Source organism: Haemaphysalis longicornis, unplaced genomic scaffold (assembly GCF_048455015.1).
Source record: "Haemaphysalis longicornis isolate Haplotype H1 unplaced genomic scaffold, Haemaphysalis longicornis Haplotype H1 scaffold_1, whole genome shotgun sequence".
Taxonomy (NCBI): Eukaryota; Metazoa; Arthropoda; class Arachnida; order Ixodida; family Ixodidae; genus Haemaphysalis; species Haemaphysalis longicornis.
Genome location: NW_027526203.1, coordinates 405,417,798 through 405,435,524, shown reverse-complemented (window position 1 = coordinate 405,435,524; position 17,727 = coordinate 405,417,798). Strand labels below are relative to the sequence as shown.

Below are 17,727 nucleotides of genomic sequence, written 5' to 3'. Positions count from 1 at the left end.
CCACCAGGCAGGTGGCTGCCCTGGTGCTGCTCGATGTGAAGGGCGCTTTCGACAACCTGCAGCGCCCCGCCATCTCCTTGGCCATGGAGGAGGCCGGCATTGCGGGGAAGCTGCGGGGCTTCGTCGAGGCGTTCCTAACGGGCCGGACGGCGCAGGTGCAGGTGGGGAACGTCTTGTCGGCACCTCGGCCAGTGGATATCGGCACCCCACAGGGCTCCGTCATCAGCCCCTTCCTCTTCAACCTGGTAATGGCAGCCCTGCCAGGCTGCCTGCCCAGAGGGGGGGGGGGGGGCACAGGGTACACATGTCGGTGTACGCCGACGACATTGCCCTGTGGGTGCTTGGACCGAAAGGAGACGGCAGGGCGGTCGTGCAGCAGCTGCAGGCGGCTATGGATGCGGTGCGGTGCAAGCTTGAAGGTGTCGGCCTGCAGCTGTCGGCTGCAAAGACAGAGGCCATGCTTGTGCACCCGAGCGCAGCCGCCCGCGGACGGACGAAGAAACTCCGCATAGACGGCGAGGAGCTCGAGTGGAAGACCAGGGTGAGCTACCTGGGGCTCACCCTGGACCACAAGGTGGACTTCCGCCATGCCGCCAAGGAGCTACGTGCCAGGGCACAGCTGGCCACCTCGGCCGTGCGGAAGATGGTCGCCCGGGACAAAGGCTGCTCCCAGCAGACAGCCCTGCGGCTGTACAGCGCCTCGGCCGTGGGGCTACTGATGTACGCGCTGCCGCTGGTCACCCTGCGGAGACCCAACTGGCGGCAGCTGGAGGGCGACCATCGAAAGGGCGTCCGCGCCTGCCTTGGCCTGCCCCGAAACTCGCAGTGCGACAGGACGCTGGCTGAGGCAGGGGTGTGGACGCTGGAGATGACGGCCGAGCAGAGGGCCCTGGGCCACATTGACCGGCTGCGCCGAGCCGAGGGGGGCGGCCCCCTGCTACAGCGGCTGCGCACCCACCGGCACTCGCGCATGGGGCGCATGCTGGCCCGGTACGAGCAGGTGGTGGGCACCACAGACTTGGGGCCCTCCAGCCGCCCTCCGGACCTGGCGGCCGAGCTGCACCTGGAGATTCCGGGCCTGCGCAGCAAGCGGCGAACGCCCCACTGCGGGTTGCTGCAGCTGACCCGGGCCGTCGTCTGGAAAGAACTGGAGGGCCACACCCTGGCGTACTCGGATGGCTCTGTGCGGCGGCGGCAGGGCTCCGCTACAGCGGCCGCCGTGCTGGGGGAGGCCACCCGGCAGGCCCGGCTGCACTACGCCGCATCCTCGGCCACGGCAGAGCTTGTGGGGGTCCAGCTGGGCTTGGACCTGCTGCTGGAGCTGGAGCCCGCACCCGAGCGCTGCGCCCTGATGTGCGACTCCCGGGTGGCTCTGCTGCGCATCCGGGAGGGCGACCCGCACTCCCCTCTGGTTCGAGGAGTGCGCGAGAAGGTGGAGCGGCTGGCAGGCAGGGGTGCCCGGCTGCGGCTGCAGTGGGTGCCCGGCCACATCGGGCTCGAGGGCAACGAGCGGGCGGACGAGCTGGCCGCTGAGGCCCACGAGCTGACGCCCGCGGCCACGGATGCCCAGGCAGCGGCGGACGACTCCCGCCTGCTTATACAGCGGCACGTGCGGGCACAGCACCCGGACCCACGGCTGGCTGCTGGAGAGGCCCCACCACCTGTGCGGGCTGCACGGCTGCCCCGACAGCAGCGTTCGGCAATCCTGCGCCTCCGCGTGGGGGCGGTGTGGACGGCGGAACGAAAGCACCGCCTGGGGCTGGCAGACAGCCCTGCCTGCCGGCACTGCCGCACACCTGTCCAGTCCCTGCCGCACCTGCTCTTCGAGTGCCCCGAGTATGCGGCAGGGAGGCCGGAACTGCTGGCCGCCCTGGGAGGAAGGGCTCGGCCGCTAGACGAGCTACTATGGCCGCCGGGCAACACCAGGGAGAGGGACAGCGTCCACGAGGCGCTGGGCGGCTACCTGGATGCCTCAGGGCTCCGCCTGGCACTTGACTCTCTGGCACAGTGACTGTGTGAACTTTTACGAGACTGTGCGAACTTTTTTTTTTTTTCTCTTGCTCCAGACTTTGTGTGGGTGTGGGAGTGAGTGTTAACTTGTAAATATGCCCCTCTCTCTCTTGTGTTCTGTAAACATGTCACCTCTATCATCTGTCTCTCCTCTCTATGAATCTGTCATCCTCTGCCCCAACCCCCACACCAGCAGGCGTTCCGGTGTCCACCCCTAGGTGTGACAATTTACGCCTGCTGGTGGTCTTTCCTTTCCTTTTTCTTGACAATAAATTCATTCATTCATTCTTCGTTCTTTGCTTCCATTATAAAAACTGGCAGGTCTGCTATAGAACCTGCACTCCACAGCACAACGCCGCTGAGCTACACCGAATGATTTAGTATTACTGCCACAGATTTTGTTTCCAGCCAAAAATCACCACTTAGTTATTTTAAAGTTTTGAGATGTGCTGAGTTGCAACCCAACACAAATTCCACCCTTAATAAGATCCAATAGAAACCTGAGACATATGAGGCGTTTCTTTTTTTCGAAATGAGCTAGATCCAGAAACCAAAACTAACTCGTATAAAACTGTCGTAAGAAGAAAAACTCGGCAACATTCCCCTAAAAAAGGAATGGCACGAAAATAGTTGAGATAACGCCCTGAAAAGCATGTACGGAGGTCGTAGTTCGTATCGAAAATGAGCCAGATCCAGCCGTTTCACGGATCAAAATGAGCCAAATACATATGGCCAATGAAAGTTTGATTTTGTCTTGACTGTTCAGACTTTTTCGTAGGTGCTTTCAGAAGGTTTTTTAAATTTATTTTCGGAGCTGGATTATTATAAATTCAGACTGCAATTGGAAGATTGGCAAAAGATCCGTCCAGGTGTCAACGACGAAGTGAACGGAAGAAGTCAGCGAAATTAAACTGAGTAAAACAAAGATTTCATTTCGTGTCACCCGCCCCTACAAAATATTTCTGGTGATATTTATTTTTTACTCCCATATTTATCATTTCAGTACTTAAATAAATAGCCTCCGCTTACCATCCCTGGCAAATCTGCTCCGTGCACCCCCGCCCCCTCTGAGAGTACGATCCACCTCATCAACGTGAAGAAGAAGATATGAGCAGCTTTCTTGTGAAGCGTTTTGGAAATTCGTGGCAAAGCAATGAAGAGCTTGCTTACTTCGTAACTGCCGTCAGGCGTGCCCAAGAAAATTATCCTGTGAAAAAAAAATTCCCCCGCATTTCCCCGAGGGGGAGAATGTGAAAGTGCGAATGCACGGTTGTCGGCCCGCTTGCGGCGCTTGCGCTCGGCCCCCGCAGCCCACCGCCTCGCCGCCTTCTCTTCCATCTCTTCCATCGGGTTTGTAGTATCACGTGTACACCACGCAGTTATCAAGCCGCTATAACGCCGCTGAGTCGCCAACGCACGCCGCTGACGACGTAGTTTGAATGCGTTAAAGATATAAGGCGCGTCACTAACACTGATATCACCGTCGCGTCCGTGGCTTATTCGGTAGAGCGTCGGGCTGCGGCCCGCAAAGTCCTCGGATCGAAACCTGGCGCCGGATGCTGTTTCTTCTTTAAAGAGCACTGCGGACGCCGCCGACGCCGCCGCCGCCGCCGACGCCGGCGGTGGATGGTTTGGGGTCGCTTATAAAGTGCATTAAAAATTCTAAAAGACCTGCTAATGGTGACAAGAGGCCTCAATTGCTCTCCACGTATAGTTCTACTGTTCTTGAAGCCCCGTTACGTATTTTAGTGTCTTTCAACCAAAACTCAATCGCACCAGGCTTGAAAGTCAATTTAAGTAACGTTTTCATGAAAATGCCCATCAACTCGAGTGTTTAAATTCAGTATGAGCCAAATCCATACTTATCACCGCAGTATTTCTCATATTCATGGCATAATTTTAAGTGCGAATGCACTTCTTAAGCGAGCCTGAATCGTCCGCCGCCGTAGTCCGCATAGCAACAGCTGCGGGTGCGCGCGCTCCTCGTCTCCCCTAGCAACGGGGGGAGATGGGCGCGCGCTGCCTGGCCGCTGACATGGCACATACCCACGTGGGGGATTGGCCAGGAATCGGGCGTGAGAAGGGCTAATGCACCCGCTTAAAGGAGTACTGACACGAAATTTCAAAGCTGAGATCCGCTCTTGCAATCAAGTACAACGACAACACAAATAGGTGTCTGTGAATAAATGCATCTTTCTTTCTTTGTAGTTGTGTGTGTGTGTGATCTCTCTTTCGCGAACATTACCGAACCGCGCAAATTCAACTCGTGCATTCGCACTTTCACATTCTTCCTCTCGGGGAAATGCGGGGAATTTTTTTAATTACTTGAGGCCATAAACTTCCCCTAGCAGGCATGCAAAATATATCATGTAATAGCTTTGACGGCGTTGCATTTACGTCCGGTAACAAACCTCGGCTTGTTTCTCAAACTCGTGTTAGGTGGATTTGGCTCATTTCGAAAAGAAAAAAAAAAGCCTCATATATCTGAATCAAAGCAACGCGCCAAGTTTCGCTCTGAAAATTCGAATTAGTGAAGTTTTACTTTAAATAAGGAAAATATTTTTGAGCATGAACGCATGCATTATCGCAGGCATTATTTTTCAGTATTTCTTCATTTTGAGAAAGACGAGGGAACATAACGTGCTTTTAGCAGACACCTTATGAACTAAAATTTTATTTCCACCTATTCCACACGAAGCACCAACTTTTTGTCAGCACGGTCATGCTTGCCAAACGTGCTCGCAATGCTAAATTTTACCAAGTGGAAATCCTCGTCGACTTCATGAAAGTACTCAGGGTGGGGTCCGATTGGAAAATGCCCTTAACGAACCTTTGTGGCAAATGAATACAAATCATCTGAAACAGCTCGAACATGGCCTGCAAATTCTAGAACTCGCTTAGTAATAACTTTAAGTTTACCCGATACATTTATTACCATATGCGCACAATGGTGACTGCAGATACTCAACTCACAAATTTGAAGTGCTTTATGGAGGCTCAGCCACTCAGGTATGATGTCGATGGTCGGGTGGGTTGGATTTACACATGCGCCTGGAAAAATTAGAACGACAGAATAAATTCACGTGCGATGAACTCTGTGACCTGGTTTTATATAAGTAATGCCAAAATTTAGAGCACTGCACTTCCTTTGGCGAGGCGGTATGGTCAACTGCTCAATGCTGATATTGCATGAAAAAATTTGGTTTACTTTGTACATTGATACAACAAACTTGGCTCAGAACCTTTGGGGATAGACTAGCAAAATCTTCCCGTGCTAGTGACTGCAGTTCAGGCAACTGTGACTACACTACAAGCTTGTCAATTCGAACTTCGCACGTATATCTTCTTTTGTAATTTAGTAGTCGGTTAAAATCGGTCAGACAGGAAAGGGTTCAGAGAAAGTAATGGAAAGTATCGGTTGTTTAGAGCTTTAGGATGATACTGAAGCTTTTCAAGAATACTGCGCAAAAGTAAAGCGCGAAAGGTTTGATATACGTAGACTGTGCATAAAACCATTACGTAAAAAGCTGAAAAATAAAAACCACATTTCACTATGCCACGTCGTACCGTTTACCCACAGAACTACACAAGCTGCCTCGAGGTACCGGCCGTTTTCGTTCGTACATAGCCACTTCAATGAAACAATAAATTTTCAACCGTTATCAAAGGGAACGTATTCCACACTCGTTTACCTTTCCAAACTCTATACTGAGAGTTAGGGCAGCGGGGTCGGTAACACAGGTTGAACATGAATGGTCCACGATAAGGGGTAACACTGCCTGCATCATAGTAGTTGTGGTTATGCTGTCCTGTCCGTCGACTGCTACGAAAACCCGCTGGATATCACTCATCTTCGAGCCTGCATGGTGACAAAATTAGTGCACAATTTTTGCGTACCAGTTGGAAGGGTGATGCAACAATTTCGAGTTCCAACTTCACGTACTTTACACAAGCGCGGAGACACGCGTGAAAGAAGTCGCGAGAAGTATTGGCCGCGAGCCCCACCACTGGAGAGGCCGGCGCTGCGATCGTTTTGACGTCACTTGTAGGATCACCGTTCCTATCTTCACTTCGCTTAGGAAGCGCGTTCTAAAAGTATTTTCGTGTTAATTTCCTTCGTTTGAAGTTAATTCTCAGTGTGTAAAGCGCAGTTCGACCTAATGGTGACTGTATAACCGTACCAACTGTGGTAGATTATCCGCAAACACCATGAGCGTGGTGGTGTATTACGCATGCGACCGAAGCGTAAGCAGCGGCTTGTTTCCCCGGGGAGATCAACAATGGGGACTACGACGATCGCCGAGTGAAGTTTCTAGATTTCCCTTGTTTGCAAGAAGTGTATAAAGCAGGTAATCGTGAAGCCTTAACTGCTCGCAGAAGCACACGCACCCGCCGTGCCTGCCCGCACAGCCGACGGTGCGGCTCGAACCGACGCAGGTCGCGGCAGCAACTTGTCGCCGCTTTTTAAAATCACACAAATCGTGGAAAAGAAGTTCCAGATTGGTGAAAGTGGATGTTAGTGTGATGAAAAATTCTGATAGGTAGTGTCATCAGCTGTGGTTTTCAAAGCGATGCTCAAATATCTGCCGCGATTAACGCCGACCGGCCGCGGAGGTCGGTCCCGGCAGCGCCGGACCGTTCACGCACGGTGCGGCGAGCGGCCGAAGGATGGCTATGCTTGCGCGCAAGAATCGGCCGAGGCCGTGCAGGCATCTTGATCGTCGATCGCTTCAACGAAAATCACCGTGCTTACAGAGTTCCCAGCGCGGTGAAAGGTTCTGTTAGGGACTGTCACTCGCAACTCTAACTGCGATGAAATATCTGCTGGGACGCCAGGCCTAAAGTTCCCAACATCCGATTACGTGCATCCGAAGCCGGCTGCGAGCTGTTGGCGAAGGCCCTCCCGTCGCGCACGCGCGTGTTGCGTTTGGGTTCCTCTATCTTCTTGGAGGCCCCCACCGCTCGGTTCTCCTATTCTAAATATCCCCATTACCTGAAATCATTAACGACGTGATTTGCCTCGTACGCAGCCTCGCCTTCTGTGAGAAGTCGTGAGTTTCGAAATTGAGCCTTGAGAAATGCCGGCTTACTGTAAACATACAAAACACGCTGCAATTATAAATTACCACGCCGAGCACCTAATGAAAACTAAATATAGCCTTGTCCGAACCCACTCGAAGGCGTTAAAAACTCGCGTTCATACCGTTTATACATACATTGCGGACAAGTCGCGAAAAGTAAACATCAGCCGTGCAGAGTACAGGCTACGGCGGTGATCGTTAATCAAATCCGGGCATGACTATAAAAACATCGCAGGGGAAATAGGCACTGATTAAGCCAAACTGCAGACCATAACAATACTTTTAAGCATGTGCGGCGAAGCAATCTGATCACCGCTCTCGCGTCATTCATTTACCAGGCAATACGAGCAGTTCGCGCGGTGAGATCATAAGTGAGCGACGCGTTTCCGTCGCTGCTACAAGGTGTTTGCTTGCACACACATGTCCCGTCACAAGTATTTCATAATGAATATACAGCGTACTTTTCTCGGCATCAGTTGCATCGTCCTTGGCGTTAGCTGGCTGCGTATGTAAGAGCTGTGGGTCGCGATGGTAGCAACTACCTAAACGCGACGGTGTCGCCGGGAACAAGCGAGTCGCTGATTGCTTGCCCGAACTATTTGGTTTACAGACAACTTTTTTGGTCATTTGCATCAAATCCACAAGGAGCGTGCGAGACGGTGGCCACAACAAAAAACACGCTTCCGCATACGCACGGGAAATGTGTTGTAGCAGATGACAACACGATTCGGCGTCCTACAAGTGACGTCACTCGTAGGTGGCGCCACGGTATGTCCTCGAGGCCAATACATGCATTTAAAAGCTGTTGTTTCGTTCGGTTTGCTCACCTTCTGCCCTATCAGGACCCGATGAAAGAGTCTACAACACCCCCCCCTCGCGTCCATCTGAAACAGCGTAGCGGCGTGCACGGGCGACAAGTAATTTCTTTCTACCGCATTTCCGCGGGTGCGCGGTCACGATCACAAGCTTTGTTATGCGCAGTATTATATTCCACCAATACATACGCATTTGCATATACGCATACGCATATACGCATTTGTATATACGCATACGCATATACGCCTTTTCCAGTGAGTTGTACTGTGAAAATGAAAAACTTGTTAACCAATGCACCATGTACTACTTCGACCATCCACCCTGTAACGGCCTAAGGGCTGACAGTATAAATAAATGAATGAATTAATGAAATGATTTGTGCATTTGTATTCATGCATCTGTACGAAGCGCCCGCCTGCTTGGGCGCCGAATTCATCCGCTATCCATTACTACCCGTTTCTTCTCATGTTGAAGCCAGCTCATGAAACATGTTCTGACAAGCCGCAGCCTAGCTTCCGCGCGCCACTCGGGCCGGTGACTCACGGGCAGCCGTTGCGTGAACCACTGCGAACTGGTTCCAGCTGATGCGTGTCCGAACAAGCCATCTGCAAACAGCGGCCCTGCGTTGGATTCTCTTCTTCCCCTCCCTCTCTCCGTTGCAGCGTGCACCGGCTTGTGAAACCATCACAACACCCGTGGAAGTTGTTTTGTGTATTCCTATTTTTGGTGCCGTGCGCAAGACTGAACGCCTGTCGACGGTTGGGAATTCTGGATATAAATGCTCGCCCTTCCGCGAGCTGCAGATAGTGCATCCTGTGCCGTTGCGGCGAACGTTTCTCTGCAGGTTCGAATTGTCATGGTGTAAGCCCGCCAGCGTGCTTCTACCTGTATCTTCGCTGTTCTCTACTTGTCATGCTTTAAACCCGTTAAGTTTGGCTTTGGCTCTTAATCTTCGGAACAGAGGAAACTACCCTGCAAGCCCCTCGCCCACCACGCTACCATGACATGACGGAAGCCGTTTTTTGTACGTCTTCGCCCAGGTTACAGTGCGAGTAGCAGCGAAGATCGTGACCGAAAGCCTGCCCGTAAGCGGCGGGCTGGACAGGAAGACGCACTCCGCGAAGCGGAAAATACGGCGAAATGACTCACGCATCACGCCAATGAATTGCGAGCACAAGGGTGCGTACGCGAAATTTCAGAGGGTCTCTTTAGACACACATTTCGTATTCATCCACCTTCGCAGGGCGAAATGGGCTTGAAATACTTTAATATTTTATTTTATTGCAACCACAAGAAATCTCTAGAAAACACGTGGTTAGGCATTTTGGACACCTTAGGCATCTTAGACATGTTAGACATCTACCACCGAGAAGCCGGTAGCACTTCTTTCAGCAATGGATCATCTTTATAGACGTTTTATGACGTTCTTCATCAATAGCTCGCTGTGTCAGGCCAACAAAAGTGTTCCTGACAATATTTATTCCCACGTACCGGATAAAATGTGCATTAAAACCGGCATGCGATTCTGTAGGAAATCGTTAATCCTAAGAAATGAATGTACATTAAAGAGACATTAAAGGTGGCATAAATTTTTGTTTAACAATGAGATCCCACCTTTCGTAGCTTTTTCGGATTTTTTCTTCTGGCGGCAAGAGAGCTTTATTTGTTCAGAAATAGTATGGATTTTTACTGCTTCCCTGCGACTTGGTCGTTACAAAAAGGACCCCGTCCCAAAGCGCGCCGTAATTCTTCTATGAAATCAAGAAAGCACCCACCGAACTCCAGCCAGCGCTGTCGCGTTCCGAGCCAAAGCCAAACGTGCTACAATCCCCATTCACTGCCGCACCCAAGTGAATGGCCTCAGTTGGCCAAAACCCAAAAGGCCTCAGTTGGTGAGCAAAAAAGCGGGAAAAAGTCTATATAAAAAGTGCTGTAGGTTAATGTATGTATGTATGTATGTATGTATGTATGTATGTATGTATGTATGTATGTATGTATGTATGCATGTATGTATGTATGCATGCATGTATGTATGTATGTATGCATGTAGGCACGCATGTATGTAAAAAAGCCCCAACTGAAACTAAAAATTAAATTGATTTCGTTGTAGGTGATGTGCCAACCCAGGTATTATACGGGGAGTCGAGGGGCAACGTAAGGTCAAAGGCAGTAATTACAGAATGGTGAGATGCAGTAAGGCTACATCTGAGAAAGGAATAGACGGCACTAGTAAAAAGCAGGAAACGCAACTTGCAATTGGTAGGAGAAGGGCGCAGGACTTTGGAACAACGACTTAATACAAATTCGTAGTCTTAACCAGAGACGAAAATGCTTAAGCATGCTTGCTGACAACATAAGGCAAATAACAGAATCAGCGGTGTTTGTAACAGGGTGAGAACCTGGAAACAAAACTGGTAAACTATCTCAGAAAACGAACGAACGACTTAAAAACGTAGAAATAGGAAACAGTTAGGAAGAAAGGAGAATATCATCTGATAAAACGAATGAACGACTTAAAAACGTACGAATATGAAAGAGTTAGGAAGAAAGGAGAAGATCGAATTGGCGGAGTTGTCGAAATTAGCAAAAGCAATAACAGTCATACTTCTGATATGCAACATGACAAGGATAGAAAAAAAAAGACATTATCCAGAGGCGGGAGCTTAAAGCGACACTAAAGGGTGGGAATTAAAACAAAGATGACGGTGCCGAAAATCTAAATACATCATTATCGCAACTAGCAGTTGTTTAATAAAGCAGAAAACAGCGGAAACGTGAAAACAGGTGACGATGCACCGCACGCTTTTGGGAACTACGGTTTGTGACGTCACAAAAGTTGTGAACAACGAGAGCTCATTGGAGAAGCATCTCTAAAAGTTTTCCTGACAGAAACAGTTCGCAAGTGGGTAGGGCACGCGAAATAAATGCAAATCAAAGCTTTCCGTGCGCCGATCTAATTTAAAAAACACAGACTGCAGCTTTTATACATTGCGAGATAGGATGCTTCCCTCTCGCTTCCGTCAGCCTCATTTCTTCAGCTTCGTTTTGTAAAATCATTGGTGCGCAATTAGCGAAGTCAATAACCTACGACGGCGAACGCCGGAGCTTCTGCAAGCAATAACCCCGGCAGGAAGCAGCAAAGGGAACAAGATGTGGTTAAGCGGCCCGTGTTACATTGGTGAAGGCGTCCCCGTACCGAGCTCCGTGTCCTCCGTCATGTAGTCGTAGCGTAGTGTACGAGTGCGAGCAGAAGAGCTTTCTCGGTGTTGACTTTTCGCCGCTAGGGGGCCGACACGACCTCACACGCCCCGGCTGGGCTCTGGCATCTTGCATCGCCACCAGTGAACCAGCAGTGCCTGCTACCTGTTTTCCACACCAATGGTTCCGGCATGATGTAAGGACTCTCCTGACACCGCTTTCGTCAAGTTCCAGCCAACAGGTGAGTAAAACTGTCCACTCAAAAATCTAACCCTAACGCCACAGCGAAGAACAGCATCGACCACGCCTCGCGACGAAGCTGTGCGCGGCCGCTGGCTGCATTCTACAGCCCGTGCCGTCAGCCTTCACTCCGCTGCACTCCGTGGTCAGCGTCTCGGCAGCAGCATGATGGAGGTTACCGTCAAAGGAGATGACAAGCCCCTAAGGACCTCGCCCACCCCTCTTGGGTGATGATTCGTCGCCGCCAACAATCCCTTCGTGGACAAGTGGACAATCGCTCCAAGGCATCTTCTTCTCATAATGCCTCTTCCAGCCGACGCCGCCGTCGACCGGCGCGAACGATTCCGCCGGTGCTCCCCTTGCCGGAGGACGACATCAAAGTGATCCTTCGACCGAGAGGTGGTCTAGCCCTCACCCAAGTCCATCTGGTTACTCTGGCTGACACCGTGCAGAAGCAAGCGGGACTACGTCCCCATAAAGAAGATCAAGTCCGCATTCACGCGAGGGCAAATTTCATCATCGCTAGCACCCCGGACGAAGGCCGAGCGCAGAAGTATGCGAAGCTCGAGGCGTTAACTTTGAATGGCAAAGAATACCCTCTGTCCACGCACGTACCCGCCCCATCTAATACAGCGACGGGTGTCATTTTCAATATCCCAGCCGACGAAACCCCAGAACAAATACTCCATAGCATCTGCCACTTCAACCCTGGACTCGGAGTCCTCGACGCCAGGAGGCTGCGCGACTCTAACATAGTCCAAATTCTCTTCGATGGAACTACCGTCCCTTACTGTGTTCGGTATCGCGCCGCAACATACCGCTGCAAGCCATTTCGCAAGAAATCAGAAGCCTGCACTTTATGCTGACGGCCAGGACATCGACGCGACGTCTGCCCAAATAGACAAGCCCTCTCTCGGTGCTCAACCTGCGGAATCGTCAATGCCCCCGAAAATCATTCATGTGTTCCGAAATGCATCGTTTGTGAGGGCCCTCATGCTACTGGAACGGCGGCGTGTCCCAAGCGTAACCAACCACGCCTACCTGCCGTGTCATACGCTAAAGCTGCAACTTCTTCAGGGACTCTTTGTGCCACGGTCTTTCCACCGCTGCAACCTTCCAAGGCCTCAGGGACTCTTTCCTGTGGACGACCAGATCTTCCGTGTCGCGCCGGCGCTGCACAGCTCCCTCCATCAGGCATCGACAAGATAAAGGTGAGCTGCCAGCGCTCGCCTCTCAGTGCTCCATCGCCATCATCATTATCCTCGTACGTTACCTCCTCTGATACGCAAGCTGAAATTCTTAAAGAATTACAAGCTATCAGGGCAGAAATACTAACCTTGAAGCAAGAAAATTCATAATTGAGTCGCGAAAACAGCCTCCTAAAACAACAACTGCACACTCGTCCCGCTATCCCCTCCGTGCAATCAGAGCAGCAATCAACTCCGGCCTCCGAGGTGGTTCCCACTCCACCACCAATTAAGCGGAAAGCCACGGCTAACCCTACTACCTCCGACACTACGCCCACCCTAACAGACGATCGTTTCGCAGGGATCGAGGCGGCATGGAAGACAGCTCTCGCGCAGCAGAAAGAAGAATACTTACAGCTCCACCAAATTCTCTTAGCCAACCAGGCAGCCATGCAGGCCACCATTGAATCTCTTCGTGCCGATATACAGAACTGCATGGGGGGAATCGCCGCCACTACCAGCGACCACACTTTGCCGCAAAATACCCCCCTTCCGCCTAGTGAGTTTTACGATGAATAAGCGGGACGCCGAGTGTTCGGTTTGGCAGTGGAATTGCAGAGGCTTCACCCGCAAACGCCCCAACCTGCAGTTACTTCTCTCCACTGAACAAAAAGCCCCAGTTGCAATAGCACTACAAGAACCTGGACCTAACGTCAAGTTTATGGGCTATCAGACCTTCCAATCTCTGGATAACCCATACACTGCAGTATTGGTTCAACGTAATATTCCCGGTGAACGCTCACAATTTGACAGCATTGATATTCCACATGATTTGGCTGTCCTCTACCCCCCCAAGCGCAAAGCCTCCTGATTGTATATTCTCAACGTGTACAGTAGCCCCCGTGCGCACTCACACAAATTCAAGCAACTTTTTCACCTTGCTATTCAAGCGTCGCAACCTCACCCTTTGCTCGTATTAGGTGATTTCAATGCCCCCCCCCCCCCCCCCCCCACACAGCCTGGGGTTACACACACACTACCCGCAAGGGCTGTCTCTTATGGGAGCTCACCAGGGGTCAGCGCTTTACAATTGAGTCCGACCCCTCCACCCCCACAAGAATTGGCAATAGCGTGCAAAAAGATACTTCCCGGACCTTACTTTCTCACGCGGGATCCCAGAAGTTAAATGGCTCTACACACCACATACGCTCGGCAGCGACCACTTCATTATACGACTCGATCTACGCCTCCAATCTGAAATCTTGCGCCGACCCCGACACCAATACCTTACAGATTGGGATGCCTTTAGGAAAAGCTGTTCAGTGTCAGAGTCCCCTGAAATATCCTCTGAATCGTATCATACCTGGGTCAGCCAAATTCTCGATAACAAAACCACTCACGACAATCCCGTAGACCCCGAAATACCTGCGGAATTAGTAGATGCACGCCTATATCATCTGTGGGACGCTTATCGCAGCATACAGCGTAGATGGCGTAAGCAGAAACACAATAAGCGCCTTAAAATTAGGTTAGCCTCTCTCGCTACAACGATAGAGACTTATACCTCTGAACTTGCTCGTGCTCAATGGGGCCAGGTATGTGAACAAATGAAAGGTAATCTCAGCATGAGGCGTACTTGGGCCCTCCTTAAACACATGTTGTATCCCAGTCACTCGCGAATAGCTACTAATAATCGGCTCATGAAAATAATTCAACAATTTCCCGGTGAAGATACACAACTCCTAGACCGTCTTCGTACTCTCTACATAGCTGAAGGGTGATGTTCTTGAGCACATCAAGCTGAAGTTCTTGAGCACATCATCCATGCCCGCTTAGTTCAACATCTTACCAAAACCAATGCACTTCCACACACCATGCTAGGCTTCAGGCAGGGTCTTTCGACACAGGATCTCCTTTTGCAACTTCAACATGAGATCATTATCCCGGCCTCCAAAGTAGATACAGCTGCTATTCTAGCACTAGATCTCACCACGGCCTTCGACAGAGTTTCACACTGAGCTATACTCCAAAATCTGGCAATGTCTAACCTTAAGAATTCCTTACTAATCGTACTGCCGTGATTCACGTTAGTGACTTAGTATCGGACACCATTCACATGCCCTCCTTTGGTACCCCTCAAGGTGCAGTACTTTCTCCTCTCCTTTTTAATCTGGCTCTCCTTAATCTCCCTAAGCGTTTAGCTCAAATGCCACGTCTTAGACATAGTCTATATGCTGATGACGTTACTCTGTGGTGCGCCGGAGGTAGTGATGCACAAATTGAGGAGGCGCTTCAGTCAGGCACAGACATCGTCGTAGCAGAAGCAGCACTGGCCGGTCTTGAATGCTCCCCAAGTAAGTCGGAGCTCTTGACCCTCCCTGCCCCCCGCCGGTCACGCTCCACTCCAGACGTAACTATTCGAATACAAAATAATCCCATACCATGTGTCCCTATTCTTAAGGTCTTCGGTTTGACCATACAGTGCAACAGAGCCAATACGTGATATATCTCTCAACTCACCTCACATGTCAACCAAACTATTGGCCTCATCCGCCGCATAACAGCTCGAAACAAAGGAATGATGGAATTTGAGCGCCTCCGGCTGGTTCAAGCATTCATGCTCAGTCGCCTGACATACGCCCTCCCGTACCTTAACCCAAGTGAAACGGAGCTGTCTAAAATCAACTGCCTCATACGAAAAATATAGAAAACGGCGCTTTTACTCCCTCAAAGTACTTCCACTGCCAAACTGGAACGCCTCGGCATTTACAACACAACTGAAGAGCTCATAAAAGCCCATTCTGTCAGTCAACTTTCCCGCCTTTCTACCACTTCTACTGGCAGATACATCCTAGAGTCGCTCGGGCTTCATGCACCGATTGTTACTGACCCCAGAGTCTACATTCCACCGGACTTGCACAATCTCCTGCTTGTGCGGCCGATTCCCCGCAATATGCACCCGGAGCAGAATATTAAACGCCGTGAACATCGCGCACGCGTCCTAGCCCGCAAATACCCCATGGGCCAGTCCAGCCCCTATGTGGACGCCGCGAGTTATACCCATTACAACGCCTACGCAGTCACCGCCATCTTTGATCCACAAGCAACCCCTTACCATTCACTCACTATCCGAACGCGCTCCCCTGCCACTGCGGAAGAGGCGGCTATTGCCTAGCGCTCACTCATCGGCCTACCCCAACAATTGTTACCTCCGATTCGAAAACGGCCATTCGCAATTTCTCCCGGGGGATTATTTCACCGAAGGCTCTCAAAATTCTCCTTCAAAATCCTCCCACTTCCCACGCGGAGTTGATTTGGACTCCTGCCCATGCGGGGCTGGAAGGAAACGAAGCGGCTAAGCTTGCAGCTAGAGAGCTAACCCACCGAGCTGGGCCAGGTCGCACCCCTTCCCATGGAGCCCAATCAACCCGCGACAGCCTTCTGACTTTCCAGGAAATTATCTGCCACTACCGCCTCTCTCGCCGGCGCTACCCTCCACCCCATTGGTCACTCTCTATCACCGAGGAACGGTACTGGCTCCTTCTCCAAACCAACACCCTGCCCTGTCGCGCCAGACTACATGCAATTTATCCATCTGTATTTCCCTCTCCCCAATGTCCCGACTGTAGAGCCCACGAAACAGTTGCTCATATAATTTGACAATGCCCTCAAAACTCATTCCCTCTCATCTCTTGTGTGGAGCACTGGGAGGCGGCGTTAGGCAGCTCGGATCCGCGGGTCCAGCAAGGACTCGCTGAACGAGCAGCCCAGGTCACCGCCACCCTCCAAGCGCTGGTCACCACTCGTCGTTGACCCAACGGCTCCAGAATAAAGTTCTCTCTCTCTCTCTCTCTCTCTCTCTCTCTCTCTCTCTCTCTCTCTCTCTCTCTCTCTCTCTCTCTCTCTCTCTCTCTCTCTCTCTCTCTCTCTCTCTCTCTCTCTCTCTCTCTCTCTCTCTCTCTCGGTGTTGACGACAAAAAGCCGAGAGCAAACTCAACTGCTTTACTGCATGGCGAGAGATGAACAGCGACGAAACAGGAACAGCACGCTTGCGGGCGAGCTTACAGCATGTCTCGGGCAGAGCGGCTCGCCCTTACCGAAGCCCGAAGCAATATCACACCGAGGCGCTAAAAGAGCGGAATTTATTCTCAGAAGCCTCCGCGGTTCCGCTGCCTTCCAGCGTTTTGCGAACGTCTCGAACGAAGTACAAACACAGAAGAACACATTTTCCCTGTCTCGTGATAGCCGGCGCACGTTGAGTCTGAGAGAGGGGGGAAAGGAGATCTCGGCGAGCCGAGTCTGTTGGTGGAGACAAGGCTAAACACGACCCCGCTTGTATTAATTTTTTTTAGTAGAAAGGGCTTTCCTGCAGCGCAGGAAACTTCACCGCACGACCCCAAACTCAGTACGCGCGCACAGGGTAGCGGCGCGCAGAATCGTAACACCCGCCTGGTTAATCTGCCGTTCTCCGCGCGCGGAAGTTGCTATAGGTAAAGCGTGCCCGCGCCCGGTTCAAACCTTATCGCGAGTAAAAGGTACCGTGTATTTACTGCATGCAGGGGGTTAGCCGACCGATCCGATCTTGTGCTCTTCCGTTCGCCGTGATCTGCTGTTGATAAACAATCCGTAAAGGCTTGTGCGTCCCATAGCTCGACCCTTGTGGCACAGCTCCACCCTTGTGTTGCCCAGGAGACCCCGGCCTTCATATGAGGACTACTCGATACGGCTGCCGGAAAGAGTGTTTTTTTTTTTTTTTTTTTTTTTTTCACGCTAGGCTCGCGAGAGAGAACAGATACTGAGATGGCCGTGAACGCAAACGAGGTGCGGTCAAGGCGCCCACCTGACGGGCGCGACAACGCGCCGGGCAACCAAGCTTGCACGATATTCGATACGGCGCTTGGCGCTTCAGCAGCGGCTTCACTCGCTACCGGCTCGATGGGGTATGGATGGCCGGTGTAGGCGTGCCCGACGGCCGCTCGAGCATTTAATCAAAAGCATTTCTCGTTCCAACGGCGACAAATCATGGAAGTCCACCAAGCCAGCCTCCGCGGCCACAGAAACACTGTCGGGTTCGGCCGTGGCTTGTTGACGTAGAAGCTACCGTTGCCAGCGTGAGAGTGCGTAGTGCCAACCATTTACGCTCTAGACCGCACCGGTGCTCGCTCCTACTTTGTGACGCAACGGCTGCGTCAGAA

General features: G+C 51.5%; 1 long non-coding RNA gene across 3 annotated transcripts in view; it reads right to left on the bottom strand.

Annotated features, from left to right (window-relative positions):
• Window positions 1-17,727, bottom strand: part of LOC144172329 (uncharacterized) — a 202,173-nt gene that overhangs the window by 4,453 nt on the left and 179,993 nt on the right. For 2 of the 3 annotated variants that reach the window (XR_013323000.1, XR_013322997.1), the window contains one exon: window positions 4,984-5,061. This is a non-coding gene — a long non-coding RNA (uncharacterized LOC144172329). Of the gene's footprint in view, window positions 1-4,983; window positions 5,062-5,702; window positions 5,870-17,727 lie in introns of all 3 variants that reach the window. The other variant, XR_013323001.1, reaches the window with a different exon arrangement.